General features: G+C 38.7%; 1 long non-coding RNA gene across 1 annotated transcript; it reads left to right on the top strand.

The window, feature by feature from the left end:
* The first annotated feature begins 5,396 nt into the window (after positions 1 to 5,396).
* On the top strand, positions 5,397 to 18,273 carry LOC102639191. The gene is made up of 3 exons (XR_882317.1): positions 5,397 to 5,425; positions 16,451 to 16,518; positions 18,251 to 18,273. It is a non-coding gene; the product is annotated as an uncharacterized LOC102639191 (long non-coding RNA).
* Positions 18,274 to 19,092: the final 819 nt, after the last annotated feature.

The raw sequence follows: 19,092 nt of genomic DNA, 5'->3' as shown, positions 1-19,092 counted from the left end.
TCATACTGTATGTAAAATAATTCACAAGGGCATGTAAGAACAAAATAAAAGATTTAGGAAAATTGGAGTATATGTATGATTAAGAGAGTTAAGAGTTCTAGATTTCATGGAAGAAATATTCATTCTAAGAGAAATAATTGATCCTCACTAAAATTAAGAACTTTCACGCTGAGCTGGATGGTGGTGGTGCATGTTTTAAACCCAGAACTTGGGAGGCAAAGGCAGGTGAGTTTGTGGTAAAACTGTTGTACAGATTGATCTTGAGGACAGCCAGGGTTATGCAGAGAAATTGTATCTTAAAAAAACAAAGAAAACAAACAACCCCAAAACAAAAAATAACATAGAAAATATTTTTTTTTCTGTAGCCATTCCTGATTCAACAGTGAAGAAGCAATCTAAATCAATTATAACCCAAAAGGTAATATCTCCCAGAGTGTATTTTTCACCGTTACAGTCCAGGTTACACAATGTATACACAAAGGAAAGGAGTTATAGTTAACCAGTTAACCTAGAGAGGTGGTTAGCTTGTAGATGACCAGCATTACAACACTGTAGAGTGTCTTCTTCAATGGGTTAGCATAGCCCATTCTTCCTCAGATAAATGCATTTGTATATTGTCAAATATTAACATTCCTGAAGAAGAGAAAGGACTTGAATTTAATACTGAGGCAGAAGCAGTTGTTGTACCTGTCTGTGAATCATGGCAGGCTGCATGATGAGGAAATTATCATTAACGAATTTAGGTGGAGAAACTGGGATAACCAGAGGTAGGCAAGTGGACCAGATAATTGGTTGTAAAATATCCAGTTTCCACTCTGATCCTGACAAGTCTAGTCGCCTGGAGATCAGTAAGGTTGAATGTACCAAAGAACACTAGTGGTCTTAGCAGCAGGAAAAATCTAAAATGAGACTGCCTGAATTCAAAAGGGAAATGTTAAAATAAAATAAAACAATAACAAAAAGCAATCTGACTTTCTCCAGCCCCTCTATGGTCCAGTAGCCTCCATGGCTATTTAACACCAACAAACCACTAGTAAACACTAGTGTTGGGCAGATTTGTGTGTTGCTATAAAGCTGCCTTGATCATTTGCTTTCTTGGGTGTTATCCTTCATGAAGTTATTTCTCTCTTTTCCTTCTCTGTAAAATATATAAGACTAAACTTAAAAGCATTTTCTGAAGTGATACATGAGTCCCACCCTCTCCATATAAGATCTGGTTACCATGAGTCAGCCAAAATAAACTCTGCCTGACATTCTTAGGTTGGATTCTGAAAGAGGTGGTTTCTGTTGTCACTGGAGTGTCACTTAGTTCCCCATTCACTAGCAGCACCTAGAACATGGCACTAGGGTACAAAGGCCAGTGGAAGTCCTCCTCTCTCAACTCATGGATGTATTTTCATAAAAAAGATATTAATCTCAGCATCTATTCCACCTCTAGAGAACATGAATGCCAGCCTAGGCTCCTATACCTAACAAAACTCTCAATCACCATAGACGGAGAAAACAATATATACAACGACAAAGCCAATTTTACACATAATATTTCCTTAAATCCAGCCCTACAAAGAATAATAGGTGGAAAACAACAACACAAGGAGTGAAACTACACCATAGAAGAAACAAGAAAGTAATCTTACAACAAATCCACAAAAACATGCTTCCACCTCTAAGAATAAAACTAATAGAAAGTAACAATCACTTTACCTTAATATCTATTAATATGAAAATTAATATTACGATCATAACCTAATTGAATGAAATTCAAAAATATGAGGAATTAGAAATTGTCCGTTTTTCATTATGTTGTTCCTAATTTGGTAAATAGGATTAATAAGTCCAATATTGTATAATCCATATAGTCTTTCTTCTTGTTTGTACATAACACTGTATTGCTGTGTGCCACATAATGGTCTTGAAAACATGCTTCCCCTATCTCAGCGTCTGTATTAGTAGGATTGTTTATTTGATATTTTTACACTATCCTATGGTTTTCAAAACAGCTTAAATTTTTCAAAACTCTTTATAAACCAAAATAAATGTAGACAATTAATTTGGGAGGTGGCTTATAAGAGAACAGCAAAGAGTGAGACTAAAGGGTTTGCTTGATATTTATTATTATTGTATAAATTCTGAAGAGGACTTTATAAGTTACTATTATTCTGAGATGAATGCTTTTGAAAAAAAAATCACATCCAATGAAACTATCATCAACTAACTTCTGTGACACTCTCCAAGCAGAACAATTCTTCATTGAAACAGTTGATCAATGACTTCATGGATAGACCATCTTAATAAACACCCATTCCTTAAGTGAATGTACCTTGTTACCTGTGGCCTGAGAATGACAACAATCACGCAAATCAAATAGCTTTGAACATAGCAGGAAATTAGTATCCAAAAATCATGCCTATAGTTCATTCCTTGCCACAGCAGATATGTCAACTCTACCCTTAGTACTATGAAGGTAAAATACTTTGGTGATGTGAGGGACATTCAAGTACAGCCTTATTACAATGAAATCCAGTGTCCATAAACTGTTCTTCTTTTTTTCTTTTTTTTTTTTTTTGTATCACAGTAAGCCAAGATTTTTTTTTAATTTTACAATTATTATATACTTTCTTTGTTTACATTCCAAAAGTCCCCTCCCGCCTCCCCCCTTACCTCTCCTTGATCCCCAACATACCTATTCCCACCTCCAGGCCCTAGCAGTACCCTGAGCTGAGGCATATAACCTTCACAAAACCATAGGCCTCTCCCCCCACAGATGGCCTACCAGGCCATCCCCTGCTACACATTCAACTAGAGACATGAGCTCTGGAGGTATGGGTTAGTTAATATTGTTGTTCTTATTTAGGGTTTCAAACCATCTCAGTTCTTAGGGAACTTTCTCTAGCTCCTCCATTGGGAGTCCTGTGTTCCATCCAATAGATGATTGTGAGCATCCACTTCTGTATTTGCCAGTCACTGGACTATCCTCACACAAGACAACTTCAGGGTCCTGTTAGCATAATCTGTAAGTCAAGAATTTTAAGATCTACTAAAAACAAAACAAAACAAACAAACAAACAAACAACAAACAAACCTAAAGACTATTTATGTTCACCAAAAAAACTAATAGTGATATATTATTTTAATATATCATACAGTTAATATATTTGGAGTTATTTAAAATTTATGAGAAAAAAAGTATTTTCAGTATTGCTGCAGACAAATATATAAATGAGACTATTCAATTGATTGTTGTTTTCTATCAAACAACATTTTTAATATTCATTTTTATTGTTACAATATTTTATAAATATTAAGGAACATGATAAAAAATGGAAGGTTTGATAGGTTTTGAGTGGGCATCAGCTGGAGGAGTTGGGGTACAAAATAAAAAGAAGAATGTAATGTAAGTCTGTTTACTCAAAATATGTTTTTAGATGTTAACAAATTCAGATAAATTGAAATTATGTACATTTTCTTATCATAATGCAATAAAAATTAAATCAAAACATATTTCTAGAACTGGTGGGATTGCTCAGCAGTTATGAGAACGGGCTATTATTTTACAGTTCCTGAGTTCAATTCCCAGCAACAACATGGTGGCTTACTACCATATATAAAGTGATCTGATGTCCCCTTCTTTCATGAAGGTGAACCCATAAAAAGAGGACTCATACATTTTAAAAATGATAGACTTAAACACATTAAAATGGTTCTATAATTATTATTATTAATTATTATTATTATTATTATTATTATTAAAGTGTCTAACTACTTCCTTTCATTTCTTTCCACCAAACCAGCCTTAAAAATCTAATGCACAAGTAGGAAAACACTGGAAGTAAATGGGCGGAATGCTCTTGGATACATGAAATACACACTAGACTAGTTGAAAAAATGGAAAAACTAGCTGTTAAGGGCAACTGTTGGTTGGGCATTGGTGGTTCATGCCTTCAATCACAGCACTTGGGAGGCAGAAGACAAGGATTTTTGAGTTCAAAGTCAGCCTGGTGTAAGTTACAGGACAGACAGTGCTACACTGAGAAACTCTGTCTTGAAATTTAATAATAATAATAATAATAATAATAATAATAATAATAATAATAATAATAATAATAATAATAAAAAGAAAAGAAAAGCACCTATTCTATGCAGAGGACCCGGCACAAAGCACCCACATTGTGGCTCATAACATATGCACAATCACAGTTTCAGAGAAACAGTGCTCTCTTGCGGCCTCTGTAGGCAACAGAGGCATAAGTGAGAGAGAGGGGCTGCTCAGCCTAGCACATAAGTGAGAGAGGGGACCTGGGCAGCCTAGCATATAAGTGAGAGAGAGGCCCTGCCCAGCCTAGCACATAAGTGAGAAAGAGGGCCTGCAAGGACTAACATCTAAGTGAGAGAGAGGTCCTGGGAAGCCTAGCACATAAGAGAGAGAGAGAGAGGACATGTGAAGCCTAGCACCTAAGAGAGAGAGAGAGAGAGAGAGAGAGAGAGAGAGAGAGAGAGAGAGAGAGAGAGAGAGAGAGAGAGAGAGAGAGAGAGAGAGAGAGAGAGAGAGGAGAGAGAGAGAGAGAGAGAGAGAGGGAGGGAGAAATGGAGGGAGGGAGGGAGGGAGGGAGGGAGAGAGAGAGAGAGAGAGGGAGGGAGGGAGGGAGAAACGGAGGGAGGGAGGGAGGGAGGGAGAGAGAGAGAGAGAGAGAGAGAGAGGGAGGGAGGGAGAAACGGAGGGAGGGAGGGAGGGAGGGAGAGAGAGAGAGAGAGAGAGAGAGGACCTGCCCAGCCTAACGCCTAAGTGAGAGAGAGGGCCTGAGCGGCCAAGCACATAGGTGAGAGTGAGAGGGCCTGCACTGCCTAGCACACTCTTCTATCAAGCTGAGATCTAGGAAAGTAGAGACAGGAGAGTACCAGGGGTTGAAGGAAATGTGTATGCTCCCTTCTAAACTCTTAGGGGCAGCATAGACTCTTCTGCTGTGCATGTGTACATGCAGAAGTCCACATTATTAAATGTTTATGCACATAAATAAATAAAAAACCAAAAATGCTTACAAGAGCCTCTACAGCTGAAATTAAGTAAAGCCATTTGCTTATTTCATATGTTACATATTTGTTCTGGATTTTCAAGTCTGTAAGCACTTGTCAACCAACAAACTGGAAATCATTTGTCTTAAAGCCAGTAGATTATTCCCACCTTCTAAAATCTCCCTTCAAAGGACTTGGTATTCCGTGAACGCATGCGCAGGGTGTATTCAGCCAATCAGCACAGTCCTTTGGTGAGACCGGTTTGCTCCAGCTGGCATCACAAAGGATCCTCTGAGGCTTCTGTCCGGGTCTGGCCTCTGACAACGTTTTTTTTTTTTTTTTTTTTTTTTTTTGCCATTGAGGAGCTAAGCACAGAAGGGTGCGGTTGGGAAGGTGTTCTCCTCTTAGATGAGCTGTAAGTGATAGTCTGCCCTGATCAGGGTTGTTGGACAGTTAATCGAGGTGTGACAGGGTGGGGAATCTCAGGCCCAGGAGGCCACTATGTGAGGAAAAGCCTCCTGATCGCCATTTTCTGTGGAATCTGAGGGTGAATGGAAGGTGGAGGACCGTATTCATGGAAGAGGATCGAACAGGTCAGGGCCATAGAGAATTGGGAACCCTTGGAAGAGAAAAGCTTGGGGCCTGGGGATAGGATCAGAGAACCAGCTGCAGGACTGTGGGTCAGGGAACAGGGATCCATTGGTGAGATGCCTTGGCGATTGTCCTGTGTGATGTTCAGGATCCCTTAGAAACACACTGAGGATTCCTCCCTCCTCATTGTCTTCTCTATGGTGTGTTCCTTTGGTATAGACTGTATGAACATTGCAGACAGTAGAATGGCATAGGAAGATGAATGAAAAGAAGAAGAGGAGATATTGTAAGAGATTCATAAGTCATTGGGGATGGATTCTGACCACAGATCTTTCTGTCTCAGTCTCCCATGTATTGGGATTAAAGACTTGCACCACCAATTTCAGCTTTTTCTCTCAGTTTAGGTTCTGTAGGATGGGATCTATCTTTGTAGTTTCAGCTGGCCCGGCTTGGCCTGGCCTTGAACTTAGAATCTTCAGATGTTTGAAATCCTCGGCTTCTCCAAATCACTAATTTCTCCAATATAAGGTCTTTCTGTGTGGGTGGTGGTGGTAGTTCATGTTTTTTTGTAGACTTAGTGGTGGATCTTTTTGATATGAATATACAGTTACCATGTTCTTTATCTTTCTGGATAGAACTGTGAGTTTACCTTAGACTGAGATAAACTGTTAAACAGAATTGCTGATGTTTTGTTTAAAAATATTCTGTGGGAGATAGGACCAAAATTCAGATGCCTCAACGGTTAAAGGATGTTGCTCATCATTTTTTTGGGAGGAGGGGAGGACTCATATGTTGAAGGTTGGCCAGTTTTTGTCTCTTTTTTAAACTGAGAAATGGCAGATTGATAACTTAGGTTCTAAAGGAGGTTTTTAAAGAAGTGAGTTAAAGAAGTTTTTAAAACAAGTTGTGAGGGAGAGGGACATGATAAATGGGATACACGGAGGAAATGGTACGGGTAAGTGTATATATATATATGCATCACCATATTGAATATGTACACAGAACTCTCTCAAAGGCAATTGATTAAAAATATACATGTTAAGTAAAAAAGAAATGATCTTTCATTGAGCTAAAATAATTTTTTGATTTTTTGTTATTTTTAATTATTTAAATGATAATTTTTAATCAGGTAACTAAGTTCTTTTTTTTTCTTTTTATTTTTATTGTTTTTTTTTTTTTAACTAAGAAGACTACTGAGTTCTTATGAGAAAAATGGCTCTTAAGAAATTGAAGGTGATACCAAAGGAAAGTTACTTATTACTTTTGGACTTTGATGATGAGGACGATGATATAAAAGTTTCAGAGGAGGCTCTTTCGGAAGGTATAGCATTTCCAGTATTAATTGTGTCCTGCAGTTCATTAGACTTTACCTAGTCACCTGAAATGGAAGAAGTCTTTGTTAAGAGTTTACATATACTTCATTTCTAATTTTACCTATATCTCTCTATTCCTATATACAAGGTTTTGCAGCACATAAACCTACTCTTGGAACTATATCAGCATATGTTGAGAGAGAAGAACTTTCTTGATTTTGCCTCAAGAAAAGATGTGAACATTGTTCGCATAATATGTTTGCCAAACATGAATTTATTTCATAAAACCTGCAAATAAATTATTTCCATTTTTTTCTATTATATATTTTCCTTATTTACATTTCAAATATTATCCCCGTTTCTAGTTTCCACTCCAAAAAATCTCCTGTCCTCTCCCCTCTCCCCCATCTCCCCAACACACCATCTACCAATTCCTAACCCAGGTATTCCCCCATACTGGGGCATAGGATCTTTACAGGAACAAGTGTCTCTCCTCCCATTGATGCCTGACTAGTCCATCCTCTGCTACATATGAAGCTGGAGTCATATGTCCCATTATTTGTTTTCATTGATTGGTGGTTTAATCCCATGGAATTGTGGGGTACTTGTTAGTTCATGTTGGTTTTTCTTCTAGGGGCCTGCAAACTCCTTAAGCTCCTTAGGTACTTTCTCCAGATCCATAATTGGGGACCCTGTGCTAAGTCCAAAGGATGTCTGTGAACATCCACTTTTTTATTTGTCAGGCATTAGCAGATCCTCTCAGGAGACAACTATATCATTCTCCTGCACCCAAGCCCTTGTTGGCATCTTCAGTAGTGTCTGGATTTGGTGGTTTTTTATGGGATGGATCCCCAAGTGAGGCAGTCTCTGTATTCTTTTATTCTCAGCTCCAATCTTTGTCTCTATAACTCCTTCCATGATTATTTTGTTCCCCATTCTAAGAAGGAACGGCATATCCACACTTTGGTCTTCCTTCTTCAGTTTCATGGGTTTTTCACATTTTACCTTGGTTATTCTGAGCTTCAGGGATAATATCCACTCATCAATGTGGGAATATCATGTGTGTTTTTTGTGATTGGGTTAACTCTCTTAGGAAGATATCATCCAGATCCATCCATTTCTTTAAAAATTTCATGAATTCATTGTTTTTAATAGCTGAGTAGTAATTCATTAAGTAAATGTACCATATTTTCTATATACATTCCTCTAAAGAGAGTCATCTGTGTTCATTTCAGCTTCTTGTTATTATACATAAGGCTGCTATGGACAAAGTGAAGCATGTTTCCTTATTACAAGTTTGAACTTCTAGGTATAACCTTATCAATTTTATGAGGTCCCATTTGTCCATTTTTAATCTTATAGCACAAGACATTGGTGGTATTTTTTTTAAGAATATTCCCCCTTTGCCCATGTATTCCAGGCTATTCCCCACTTTCTCCTCTATAAGTTTCAGTGTCTCTGGTTTTATGTGCAGTCCCTTGATCGACTTAGACTTGAGCATTGCACAGGGGATGAGAATAGATCAATTTACATTCTACTACATGCTAACTGCCAATTGAACCAACACCATTTGTTGAAAATGCTGTCTCCTTTCCACTAGATGGTTTTAGCTCCTTTGTCAAAGATCAAGTGACTATATGTGTGTGGGTTTATTTCTCTGACTTCAGTTCTATTTCATTTATCTACCTGTCTACCACTATACCTGTACCATGTAGTTTTTATCACAATTGTTTTGTAGTGCAGCTTGAGGTCAGGCATGGTGATTCCACAAGAGGTTCTTTTATTGTTGGGAATAGTTGTTCCTATACTAGGTTTTTTGTTGTTGTTGTTGTTGTTCTTGTTGTTGTTGATTTTCTTTTTTTGTTTGTTTGTTTGTTTGTTTGTTTTCAAATTTCAGGAGAATTTGTAAATTGCCCTTTCTAACTCAGAAAAGAATTGAGTTGGAATTTTGATGGGGATTGTATTGAATCTATAAACTACTTTTGGCAGAACAACCATTCTTACTATATTAATCCTTCCAATCCATGAGCATGGGAGTTCTTTCCATGTTCTGAGATCTTGTTTCATTTCTTTCTTCAGAGACATGAAGTTTTTATCATATATATCTTTCACTTTCTAAGTTAGAGTCACACCAAGCTATTTTATATTATTTGTGAGTATTGTGAAGGGTGATTTTTCCCTAATTTCTTTCTCATCCTCTTTTTCCTTTGAGTAGAGAAAGGCCACTGATATGTTTGAGTTAATTTTATATTCACCTACTGCACTGAAGTCATATATAAGGTTTATGATTTCTCTGGTGCATTTTTGGGTCACTGATACATGCTATCATATATTCTGGAAATAGTGATATTTTGACTTCTTCCTTTCCAATTTGTATTCATTTGTTTTCCTTTTGTTGTCTAATTGCTCTGGTTAGGACTTCAACTACTATATTGAATAGGTATGAAGAAAGAGGGCAGTCTTGTCTCGTCCCTGACTTTAATGGGATTGTTTCATTTAGTTTAATGTTTCCTACTGGTTTGCTATTTTTTTTTTTTATATTTAGGTATGGGCCTTGAATTCCTGATTTATCCTGGACTTTTATTATGAATGGGTGTTGTAGTTTGTCAAATGCTTTCTCAGCATCTAATGAGGTGATCATGTTGTTTTCGTCTTTGAGTTTGTTTCTATAGTGGATTAAGTTGACAGATTTCCATATATTAAACCATCCCTGCATTACAGGGATGAAGCCTACTTGACCATGATGGATGATCGTTTTGATGTATTCTTTTATTTGGTTTGCAGTGATTTTATTGAGTATTTTTGCTTCGATATTCATAAGGGAAAATGGTCTGAAGTTTCCTTTCTTCATTGAGTTTTTGTATGATTTGAATATAATTGTAATCTGGCTTCATAGAACAAATTCAATAGTGTTCCTTCTCTTTTGATTTTGCATAATAGTTTGAAGAGTTTTGGTATTAGGTCTCCATGTGTAAGACCCCGAAGATGGACCTCCTCTCAAGTGCAGTAAAGTCCCGGGATGAGGTGGCCAGCACCCCAATGACTTGAGAGAAATCCACACCTGATGCAAACTGCAAGAGGTTTTATTATCAGCTAGCTAAGGACAAACTCCTTCCACTGTGCAGGGCAGGGGCGTATGACTCTGAGATGTGACAGAAGAGGGTTTTTATTAACTAGCTGAGGAATTGGGATGATTTGGGAGGAGAGTTTGGAGGAGTTTGGAAGAGTTGGGAGGAGTGTTCTTCTCTGCCCGGATGTCCTTGGCAAAACTCCAATTTTTGAATCTCTAGCTGTATGGCTCAGAAAACAAAAGGCTTTTTGGTGGCTGTAGAGAACATGGAGTCTCTTTCTGGCTGTATTTTTATAAATCAGGGAAAACAATCTTGGAGAATGTTCAGGTGCTTTACCTTCCAGGGAGAAACACTCTGAGTTGGGGTCTCAACAGTTCCCACTCCTTCTAGTACATAGTTCTGATCTTATAAGTTAGAAAATTAAACCTCTGGCCCAGCTGCCAAACAAAGCCAACATGAGGTCACAGCTTTAGGATATGTAAGATTGAGAACCTCAGAAGCCCCTTGAATGAGACAAAAGAGCCTCTTGCCAGTGGGAGGAGGGAGGGAGGGAGGTTCCTGTGCAGTGCCCACTGTGTGTGAGCAGTGCCAGGCCAGAGGGCCATGGCAGGCTGGATGCCAGAACTGGGCATATGCTGGAGGTGTGGCAGCAGGGCTTGTGAGAAGCATCAGGGAGAGTCCTTTTGATCTGAGTTCAAGTTTGCCAGAATGGTGGGTCCAGACCAGGACAGGTACTCCTGTTTGAAATTTATGTGGCACCAAGATGGTTTCTGGTTCGTATGTTTTTTGCTTTTGTATTTTTGTTTTAGTTTTTTATTGTGTTTCAACATTTCCAAGGCATCTTTTCTGACCAGTTGTAGGTCCTTCAAGTGAGCTAGTGGGAGTTCTGAAAAAGAAACATGAGGGTCAAACATTCCACCTGCTTCTGTTAAAGGGGGGGTCCCCAGTTGAGGAGTTCGAATGGTGTAAGTTTAAATTTCCCTGTGGTGTTCCATACTCAGAACAAGGTGAAGGGAAAAAGAGCTGCATAATCTTTTCTGCAGGTCTCTAAAACCAATTTAGTCAAGGTTTCTTTTAATGCTCTATTCATCCACTCTACCTGTCCTGAAGTCTGGCATATATAAGAACAATGTATCTTCCAATGGATCCCCCATTGTCTGGCTAACCCTTGTCTTACCTGGGCAATGAAGGAGGGGCCATTGGCTGACGAAAGTACCTTAGGGATGCCAAATCTTAGGAAATTTTCCTCTAATATCTTCTTTGCCATGGCAAAGGTGTTCTTGTTCTTAGTGGGGAAGGCTTCTACCAAGCCTGAAAAGGTGTTTACAAAAAACAAATAGATGTTTATTACTGTACTTGGCTGGTTTAACTTCAGTAAAATCTACTTTTCTGTATGCTCTTGGTCAGTCAACTCTTATCCACTTTCTGGGGGGTGTTCTTGTGGTGCCCAGCAATGGTGAGGGCACATGCTTGGCATTCATTAACAATCTCATGGGCAACATCTGGCAATCTTATAATATAGCAATTTGAGCTCTTAACATTTTTTTGACCTTCTGATTTTCCAAGGGCATGAGGTGGTGTAGATTGATGCTGTAGATTACCTTTCTCTTGTGGGCAGGACAGAGCAACCATCTTGGGTCTTAGCGACTCCCTGGGTAGTATGCACACATATATCAGGTATTTTGCCTGTTAATTCCTGATCTTCTGGAGTATAATCAAAGCCTGCATCTTTGAGATTATAATGGTCTTGACATTCTTTATTTTTTTCTCTTAGGGCAGCCAGGTCAGGCATCAGATTTCCCTTCACTAGGGCCTCATGGACTTTGTGGTGACTATTGCAATGTATGATGACAAGTTTTTTTGCAAAGTGTATGGCTTCTAACAGTCTCTTGGTTTCTTTTTTATTTTTAATATCTTCCCCAGTAGATGTGAGTAGCACCTTTTTTCTAAAGATAAAAAGATAAAGATAAAGATAAAGATAAAGATAAAGATAAAGATAAAGATAAAGATAAAGATAAAAGATGCATGTGAGTGGTGGCAAAGGCATACCTGCTGTCTGTTTAGATATTGATGTTCTATTCTATTGCCAGCTGCAAGGCTTGGATGAGTGTGATTAGCTCTTCTCTCTGGACAGTCATTCCTTCAGAAAAGCTGCTGGCACGGATGGTTTCTTTTCCGTTGACCACTGCTGGCACCACTTTTCTTTTACTTTCAATCAAAAAGCTGATACTATCTGTGTACCAATTGGGGCAGCCTGGCCATGGCTGGTCAGTGACTTCTTTCTTAGTTTTGATTTCTTCTGCCAGGATGTCTATACTCCTTCACTGGTAGGGAGTTGCCAGCTTCAGGCAGCAAGGTGGAAGGATTAGGGATAGCAGGGGTGAAAACTACACTCTCTCTACACTCTCTCAGTCAGTAAGAGACTCTGATAATGGGTCCCATGAGCATTAGTCATCCAGCAATCTGACAGCTGTCTAACAATGCTTTCTAAGGCATGGGGGCAGAGGGGGTTTACTACTATAGTTCCTTGACCTAGAGTCAGTTTGTCAGCATCTTTGAGAAGTACTGGCACAGCAGTGGTAGCTTTTAAGCAAGAATGCCATCCACTGGCCACTTGGTCTTTTTTTTTTTTTTTTACAAGTCGACTACAAGTCTTGTCTATGTCCCCAGAGCTTAGGTCAGGACCTATCTCACTATTTCTGCTCTTTTATCTAAATAGAGAGTGAATGGCCATGTCACATCTGTCAGGACTAGGGCTGAGGCACTAAGCACGATTTTTTAATCTTTTTAAAGGCCTCCCCATATATGGGGTCCATGAGAAAGTCCCAGTCTCTTTAGTAAGAAGGGATTATTAGTGAGTGCCAGGTGGCAAAGCCTTGCTTTTTAACTGGTAGCAACAGAGTATTCCAGGAAGACTGACAAAGGACCAAACACGCCTAGTTCTAAGAGCCTTTGAAGGTGAGGTCTGATGCCCTCTCCGGCCTCTTTGCTCATGGTGTATTGTTGTACCCCGAAAGGAATCACACCAGTTCTCAATCTCACAATGATGGGGGGCACCATTTTTGCCTCAATTATACCCCCAGTCTTTGCCCAGGCTGTTGGATATCTCTCTAACTAGGTCCATTCTAGTACTTTTCTTGATGGGGCTTGAGGCTCATGTAATCTATATACTTCTTCCAATTTTGATGTTAAATTTATAGAGACAGAGGCTTGCCAAGGGATTGAAGTTCCTTGCAAAGAGCAGCTTATTTGGAATTTTAAATATGCTAGTATGTCTCTCCACAATAATGGGGTGGGGCTTGAGGAATGATGAGGGAGGAATGAGTTACTTGGCTTATTCATAGATTAACTTTCTTATCAGTGGTCCAAGAGTATGGTTTCTGACCAGTAGCCCCGAATACTAAGGATTGCTGGTTCCTCAATTTCTCCAGTGGCTCTGTCAGGACTGAAAACTCTGCTCTGATATCATGAAGGGAAGCCATGGGGGTCTCTTCCACAGTTAGGGTTACCCTAGTCTCACGTAGGGTGTCTGTTCCCCATATCCACTAGTCATCATCCTCTGGGATAAGGACTTAGGTGGTCTGGTATCTGTCTCTTTCTTGGGGCAGTCTCTTGCCCAGTGTCCCTTTTCTTTACAGTACCCACATTGGTCCTTATCTACAGGTGGTGTGAAGGTCCTATGGAGTTCTGAGGTCTTTTTGGCCCTGTGTTGCCCAGTTACCCTGTCTGCCTATTCCCTCCATCTTTTCTATAAACTTCGTTATCAACTGCTAATGTATCCAAAATCCTAATTAAATTTCTATCCTGCCTTCCATCTGGTCTACTTTCTCTTGACTCAGCTACTCTCTCTTCTCTTTCTCCTTTTTCTTTTTTAGTCTCTCTCTTATGGTACACTTTCTCTGCCTCCTTAAACAGATCTTGAAAAGATAATGTTTGCAGACTCTCTAGATGCTGTAACCTTCGCCTAATGTCAGAAGCAGAATGCCCAAATGAAAGCCATGGCCACTGCTGCCTGCTGGCTCTCTGACATAGTGTCAAAGGGAGCGTAATGCTTGTATGATTCTAAGAGGCATTCTAAAATCACTGCTGGGGGCTCCTTTTCCCCTTTAGGATCCCTCTTACCTTGACCAAATTGCTTGGGTGCCTGTTAGCTCCTCCCTTTCCTGCTACCCTACCCCTGTGTAAATGTGTCAACTGCTTGCTACCTTCAGGCCTGTTAGGGTCACAGTCAGGACCATTCAGAGGGAAGCCTGCATCTATTTCATTTGGAAGTTGTGTCAGCCATCCATTGGCTCCCAGCACATATTTCTTGTCTCAAGCAGAATCCTTTCCTTCTCCTCTGTGGTAAAATTAAACTGCAATAGCTATTGACAGTCATCCCAAGTGGACTGATAAGAGAACATGAGAGATTCCATTAGATTAGTAAGGCTAGAGGTGTTTTCAGAGAAGGGGGCATGTTTTGCCTTCCAATTGTAGAGATCAGAGGAGGAAAAAGGCCAATACTGAAGGAGCTGCATTTCCATGGTCTGCTGGAGTAGGGCCATAAGTACTTAAAGCCAGCGCGATTGTTGAGTCTGGTCTCAATAGGCTCTGAGCTCATTTGTCTTGGTTTCCAGAAGCTGGTCACGCCCCCATGTTTCCAGCAGTACCCTTTTGAGATATCTGGGAAGGGACCGGTTGGGGATATGAGGGTGGAGTATCACGCCATTCTGGAGGTTATTACATCTCTGGAAATATCTCAAGAGGAGCCAAGGGTTGCATTCCTCCCTTCCCCCCGCCATTTACATCTTCGTTTTGTTTTGTTTTTTTTTTTCCACTTAGTGGCAGAAAGCTAGGACTAGGGAGCCCAGCTTGTTCTTCTGTACTCAAGGTTTCAACCAGGTGCTCTCTGGTGGTCAACTAACATCAACAGGTGGCAATTTTGTAGAGCAGAAAGTTCTCCAAAATCTCTTTTTGACATCTACAAAGAGATTGTGAGTCCTAGTCATAATTTCAGTTTGATGCTCATGAGTCAATCCAAGGGGAGTGCTAATAGTCTATCCAAACTGCATAGTCACATACAGGGAGACAAACAATATATACAGTAACGGAAACACATGGCCGAGTTAGCAAACTCTCACTTGGCACCCAGTAACAGAAACTGTAAACACACTCTCACTTGGTACCCAGGAACATTAAAAGATGGCCAATTGAGCACACACTTACTTGGCACCCTGATGGGAGATGTCCAGGCATCCCTGGAGCTCCCTCAGACCTCCAGGGATGTCTCCCAGTATAGTGTGCGATTACTCCTGACATGCCTGTCAGTAACCCTCCCCTCCATACAGAAGAGAAAGATTGTAAACCATGAATTCTGAATTCAAACACTGCCGGCAGACAAAAACATAGACAAAGACAGGATCCTACCGGCAAGTGGCATCTCTGAGAAATGGGATAGGCCACAAATCCAAGCAAACGAGCCCCCATATGTAAGAACCCCAAAGTTTGGCCTCCACTCAAGTCCCTGGATGAACTGTCCAGGACACCAATAACTCCAGAGAAAACCACACTTGATGCAAACTGCAAGAGGATTTATTATCAGCTAACTGAGGACATTTTTAACACTGTGCAGGGTAAGGGATTTTGACCCTGAATGGTGACAGTGGGGGGCTTTTAACAGCTAGCTGAGGAACTGAGATGAGTTGGGAGGAGAGATGGGAGAAGTTGGGAAGAGTTGGGAGGGTTTAGGAGGGTTGGGAGGAGATTTGGGAAGGTATGGGAAGAGTTGAGAGGAGTGTTATTTTCTGCTGGATGTCCTTGGTAAAATTACAATTACCATATCTCTGGCTGTAAGGATAAGAAATGAAAAGTCTGTTTGCTCACTATAGACAACAAAGAAATTCTTTCTGGCTGCATTTTTAGAGATCAGGGAAAACAAGCTTGGGGAATGTCCAGGGGCTTTACCTTCAAGTGAGAAACAATCTAAGTCAGGGTCTATCACATGAAGATCTTATTAAACTCTGATGGTTCATCAGATCCTGGGCTTTTTTTGGTTGGGAGATTATTAATGACTGCTTCTATTTCTTTAGGAGTTATGGAAGTAATACAGAATTTCTCTGATCCTGATTTAAATTTGGTACCTGATATCTGTCTAGATACGTGTCCATTTGTTTTCCTCATTTTCCATTTTTGTTGAGTATAGACTTGTTTAGTAGGATCTGATTATTCTTTGACTTTCCTAAGTTTCTGTTGTTATGTCTCCCTTTTCAATTCTGGTTTTGTTAATTTAAATACTGTCCCTGTGCCCTGTACTTAGTCTGTCTAATGGTTTATAATTCTTGTTGATTTTCTCAAAGAACCAGCTCCTAGCTTGTTTGATTTTTTTTATGTAATTCCTTTGTTTGCACTTGGTTGATTTCAACCATGAGATTGATATTTGTCCTGCCTTAAAGACATCTTGAGTGAATTTGCTCCCTTTTGTTCTAGAGTTTTTAGGTGTGCTGTCAACCTACTCCAGTATCCTCTTTCCAATTTCGATTCAGAGGCATTCAGAGGTATGAGTTTCCCTCTTAGAACTGCTTCCATTGTGTCCCATAACTTTTGATATGTTGTAGCTTCATTTTCATTAAAATCTAAAAAGTCTTAAATTTATCTCTATTTCTTCCTTGTCTGAGTTATCACTGACTATATTTTTGTTCACCTTCTGTGTTTATGTGTGTTTTTAATTACTTATATTTCTATTTCAGATCAGCCTTAGTCCTTAGTGATCTCATAGGATGCATAGGATTATTTCGATATTTTTATATCTGTTGAGACAAGTTTTGTGACTGATTATATGGTCAATTTTGGAGAACGCATCATGAGGGGCTGAGAAAAAGGGATATCCTTTTCTATTCGAATAAATTTTTTATAGATATCAACTCATGGATTTGTTTCATAACTGCTGTTATTTTAACTGTGTCTCTTTTTAATTTTTGTTCCCAGGGACTTTCCATTGATGAGGGAGGGGTGTTGAGCTAATATTGTTTGGGGTGCAATGTGTGTTTTTGAGTTTACTAAAGTTTCTTTTATGAGTGTGGATGACATTGCATTTGGCGTATAAATGTTCAGAATTGGGAATTCATCTTGGAAAATTTTAACATTGATGAATATGAAGTGTCCCTCCTCTTTTTTTTTTTTTTTTTTTTGATAACTTTGGGTTGAAAGTCGAATTTATTTGATATTAGAATGGCTACTCCAACTTGTTTCTTTGGAACATTTGCTTGGATAATTGTTTTCCAGCCTTTTACTCTAAGGTAATATCTGTATTTGTCCCTGAGATTTGTTTCTAGTATGCTTGGTCTTGCTTACACATCCTGTCTGTTATTCTATGTCTTTTTATTGGTGAATTGTGTCCGCTGATATTATGAGATATTAAGGAAAAGTAGTTGTTCCTTCTTGTTATTTTTGTTGTTAGAGTTGGAATGTGATTCATGTAGCTTTCTTCTTTTAGGTTTGCTTCAAGATCAATTTCTTGGTTTTTCTAGAGTGTAATTTCCCTCCTTATATTGGAGTTTTCCCATTATTACCCCCTTGATGGGCTTGATTTGTTCGAGCATATTGTGTAGATATCGTTTTTTTCACAGAATACCTTGTTTTCTCAATCTATTGTAAAATTTTTTGATGCGTCTAGTAGCCTTGTCTGGCATTTCTTTTCCCTTAGGGTCTGTATGACATCTGCCCTGGATATTATGGCTTTCATAATCTCTAGGGATAAGTTAGGTATAGTTTTGATAGGATTTCCTTTATAAGTCACTTGACCATTTTCCCTTAGAGCTTTTAATATTCTTCTTTTTCTTTTCTTTCTTTCTTTCTTTCTTTCTTTCTTTCTTTCTTTCTTTCTTTCTTTCTTTCTTTCTTTCTTTCTTTTTATGCATTTGGAGTTTTGATTTCTATATGATGGAAGAAATTTCTCTTGTGGTCCAAACTATTTGGAGTTTTGTACGCTACTTGTATATTCATAGGCAACTCTTTCTATAGGTTAGGGAAGTTTTCTTCTATAATTTTGTTGAATATATTCACTGTCCCTAAATTTGAAAAACTTACTTGTCATTGATACCTATTATCCTTAAGTTTTGTCATCTCCTTGTGTCCTGGATTTTCTTGGTGTAAATATTTCCTTTCTAAAATCTTTTTCAAAAATTCACATGGAGAGTTTTTCCAGAGAAATTCAAATCGATAGTACTTTATTAACTATTACTTATATAGAATCCTTTCAAATGTTACTGTTTTCTATTGTTAATACAGTAAAGAGCCCAGCATTTGATAAAAATGAGAATATATCGCCTCAAGCAGAAGCAGATGAAGATATGGGGTAACATTTTCAATATTTTTGCCAGCTCAATAGATTACTTCATAAGTAGTGTTTGTATTCCCTTCACTGGAGAAGTAGATTCAGTAAGATAGCAATACAAATCTGACACTGCTATATGTTGAGTTCAAGCCCAGCTTGAGGTCCTTCAGACCTTGTGATAACAAACACATAGCAACTAGTACAATATGACCACCTGCCTGAGATCTTCCAAGATATACACACAAAGAAAAGGAGAAAAATCATGAAAATAAGAGGGGGACCAACTGGAAAGAAGAAGGGTCTCAGCAAGAGTGGGAAAGTAATGAATAAACTACTGTGGGTGTTAATGTATGAATTGGTAAAAGTAAAGGATACAAGATCACTTTGATACTCCACCATGTATTATAAATATATATATATATATATATTACATTTGTCCCTAACCAAACATTATATATTTATTATAAATAATTAAAAGAAGGTTCTTTTTAAAGTTTTGTGTGGGTAAGAAAAATGTCCTACCAGTCCACTATATTTCTTGCATTAATTTTTTATTTTCCTTTCTTCACAGAGATGAAGTAGACAGTATGTTGGATAAATCTGAAGGTATGTGTTTTTGGAGGTATTTGCCTGTTTTTTAAAGAGGTCAGAAGAGGGCATCAGATTTCTAGACTGTATAGCAAAAGGGGACAATTTTAGGGTTCACAGTAATTGTAGTTTCCTTTAAAACACATATGAGATAACTTCTCAGCAAACATTCAGAATGCAAGATTAGCTGAAGATGTAGCTCAGTGGT

The sequence above is a fragment of the Mus musculus genome, chromosome Y (assembly GCF_000001635.26).
Source record: "Mus musculus strain C57BL/6J chromosome Y, GRCm38.p6 C57BL/6J".
NCBI classification, from domain to species: domain Eukaryota; kingdom Metazoa; phylum Chordata; class Mammalia; order Rodentia; family Muridae; genus Mus; species Mus musculus.
Note: the sequence above shows the minus strand (reverse complement) of the source record. Positions and strands in the feature narration are given on the sequence as shown.